The following is a 3,877-nucleotide window of genomic DNA, read 5'->3' as shown; positions in this document are numbered from 1 at the left end:
CCTGTTTGCTTCAGTGCATGGCTGCTGGCCGCCATCTTGGCTGACAGTTAATTTGCATAAGGATATGCTGATTAGCCAATGGGAAGGGTAGCGGTCGTACGCTAATTACCATGTTTCTCTTTTATTAGTGTAGATTATATAGGTATCCCAGACAGGTTTTGTGTATACATTACAAAAATGTATACACACTTTAACAGCTCATAGCTCCATTTTGAAAGTGAAATGTATTTTAATAAACACTGCCTTTATAATTATTCAAAGTATGTGTATATATTTTTGGGATACCCTATATTTCTTTTAAAAAATGTTGTTTATCCATATAACCTATCCAGCAAACATAGAATACCAAGTCTGCCATGTATTTCTATGAAAAATAGTAGTGAAGTAATGAATAAAATATTATTCCCTTTTTTACAATTAAATTTTTTCCTAGAAAATTATTTTAAAATTCTATAAATGTACTCTATGGGTCTGTTTTAAAGCTAGCATATAAATTCATATTATACTGATGATTTCAGATCTTGGGATTCAGAAATAAGAAGTAATAAAAATAAAACTAGTATGAAGTTGCATATTGCTTGATTCCAGAAATATGTTAAAGTTAGCTTCACATTTCAATAATATTGCAACTGGGTTTGTATTGGTACGGCACTACATTTTATGGCATCTGTAGGACTCCCGAAAGTTGGCTCCCATTTGCCTCTGCTGCTCAATGACAAGGTACCTCCTGAATCAGAGGAGGAGAAGGTGAGCAGCCAGAGGCAGAACAAGAGAGATCGGAAGATATTGAAAGCAAACTCCATGGGAAAATAAGGTTTGCAGAGTCAAATGCTAGTGGCACCATTCTATAGTTTTATTCAATCTGAAAACTATAGAATGTCAATGTACTGTATTTAGAAGCTACTATTTTGTGAAGTGGGTCAAGTTCAGACAAACCCCTGGATGTTTTGGTTTTGCTTTTTTCGTTTTCCAGGAGCAATCCTCCTTCCAGAATGTATAGGATAGTATAAACATAGATTTAAATATTTTATATGTTCATGATTTCAGTTGGCTCTACACACCATTTACTCCATTTTCTTCTGACTTCACATGTGGATGTTTACATATCTGAAGGCACTGAGCTTATTTTGTGTAATTATGAAATGTCATTTCTCGAAATAACAGTATTATAACTTTTGTAATGTCATTCCTTATATTATTTTTTAATGTGAAGGATATTTTTTTCTGTTAATTTTAAGGGGGACAGAAACTTGGGTTAAGCACTCACAGCTGTCAATTGAACCAATGGCAACTAAAGGATCAGACATTTTTCTTTTAATCCCTCCTACTTTGTCATTAACATAGGGAAATGCTTTTAGCCACTTTGGGCTTTCTTCCTTTCCTTCCACTTGAGAATTGGGTGCATTTCTAGTCTTACCTTTCTTACGCTTTCTTCATCCCCATCAAATTTCAAAGCAGAATACAGGAGGGAAACATGCTAATAGTCTGAGAGCAGAAATTACACTCAATGCAGAGTGCCTATGTTGGGCATATTGGCATTACCGTAGCTTTCTCTCTAGTCTCCCATTTATTTCCTTTTATTCTGCTTAAGCAAATCTCTTTGAGGGAACCCTAGGTCCAAGGAGGAAGAGCCTAGATCTTCATTTTGGGGAGACCTGCCCTAATGCTTCAGGGCTACCTATTCACTTTCTTTCCTCATCTTTAAAATGAAGATGAAGATTTATTTCACAGCACTCTTACAAGCACTAAATATTTTAACTATTTAGGCAGGAGGAAAAAAAAACAAACAGTCCTCATTCATAGTAAGAACTTCACAAACAGTGCAGTTGTTAAATGGTCCATAACTGTTATCCTCACTGACTCACATGTTCTCCCCTCATAGAAGTCCACGCTCCTTACATCAGCCAGGCCTCTCCAGTTACATCACTCTTTCAACAAAAAGTTGTCAAACACTATTATGTGCAAGGCACCATACAGAGAATTTCAGAAAACGCCACTGTGTACGAGAGCCTTTAAATAACCAAGAGAGTAAACACACCTGCATGCGAGGTCTCAGACCAGGTGCTGGCTAAGTTCAGGCAAGTCACTTTCCTAAGGCTGATTCCACATATTTACATTGATTTTAACAATCTCTGTTATAATATTATCTTTCCTGACTGCTTTACTATATTGCATAAATCAGACTATATAAATTATGAGACTGGATTTCAAAACTATAGCAAGTAAATATAAAATGTTTACTGTAAATGTAAATAAATATCACAATTGTTATAAATCTGGGAGGATTTCACCCTCTCTATAGAAATATGTGGCTCATGCTTCTTTAATTGAATTCTTCTTATTTAAATTACAATTTTCACTAACATAGGGCTTTTGGAGAACTGACCCTGCCTGAAAATGTGGGAAGATTTTTTTCCCTTTCTATTATCACATCATTAAAGTCTAATGTGATGAGGAGGGAAAAGGGGGTCATGTGTTGGCCTTAAATCTGTTCCATATACATTATTGGAAGCAGTGAGTTAAAACCAGTAGTTATTTTCTAAAATTGTTAAAGAATAGGGCTTCTTGGGTATCACTCTATTTTCAATCTTTGAATGTCATTCTATTTTCCTTCTGATTTTACCAAAGTGTTGTAATGTCCGGCTCCAACCTGTAATGTGGTCCTTTTCTCTCCTCACCCCATTAGACTGGTTGGGTTAGGTGAACTGAGGTCCCACTGAGATCAAGTTGCCGGGAGGGGAACAAAAATACATTACAAAGAAGTCAGGTAAACTGTGAATGGAGTCTTCTGTGTGATCTCTAAAATTAGTAAATGGGAATTTTTTAAAAAAGAAGAAAGAACAAAATTAACTACAAATAGTCCCAAGTGGTTTCTTTGTGTTTTTTTTTTTATCCTCCAAGAATTAACAACGTTTCATAGTTATTGAATAAACTTGTGGGGTATATTTTTAATGACAGAATAGATGTTACATACACACTGCATAATTCATTCCATTCTGGCAGGAAATGGCCTTCATTTTTCTCTGGGGAACTATATAAACATCTGGATAATCTTGAAATCTTCTAATTGAAAATGTGGTAATTACCCCCCAAACTTAGTTCCCACATTTATTTCATCTTTTACAATGATTAGGAATTAATTTCTCAATGAGGATTTAAAGATGGTTTATGAAGGAATTAATTTTTGTGATGTGTCCACAAAGGACACAATTCTTAGCCTGGCCCCATAGAAATTCACAGAAAGTTAATTTTTACCATTTTTCTTCAAGGCAGCCAGATTTCCTAATTTTACAGATATTCATTTTTTAAAAATTTGACAACATAGTTTTCTTTGGTTTTGAATGTGGAACAGAAATGTCTTTTTAATGTGATGAGCAATATTACATAGTTATTTATATTTAGCTCTCATTCATCACTAGCCTGTGGAAGACTTTTGACAAGAAATCTACCAATGTGACATGGGTACTAAGCCATATCTCAGAGGTCTGGAATCTCCGGGCAAATGCTATGCTCAGTATAGTGCTGCATAACTGGAGGAGACTCTCTAGTAAGTTACATGCAATATGAATCTAGCTTTGACATTTACTCTGTAATGCTTTTTGCTTCCCAGAAAGCAGTGTGAGTCTTTTCCTCTCTTTCACTTTTCCCCTATATTCCCTTTTCCTTTTATGTTGTTCTTTATCCTTATACTAGAGACCCGGTACACGTCATTCGTGAACTGGGGTAGGGATGGGGGGTCCCTCAGCCTGGCCTGTGCCCTCTCACCATCTGGGATCCCTTGGGGGATGTCTGCCTGCCGGCTTAGGGAGCGGGCCTAAGTCTGCAGGCAGACATCCCCGAGGGGTCCTTAGCACTGCTGCAGAGGCGGGAGAGGCTT

The sequence above is a fragment of the Myotis brandtii genome, unplaced genomic scaffold (genome assembly GCF_000412655.1).
Source record: "Myotis brandtii unplaced genomic scaffold, ASM41265v1 scaffold34, whole genome shotgun sequence".
NCBI lineage: Eukaryota > Metazoa > Chordata > Mammalia > Chiroptera > Vespertilionidae > Myotis > Myotis brandtii.
The sequence above is the reverse complement of the archived record's forward strand: the minus strand, read 5'-3'. Positions refer to the sequence as shown.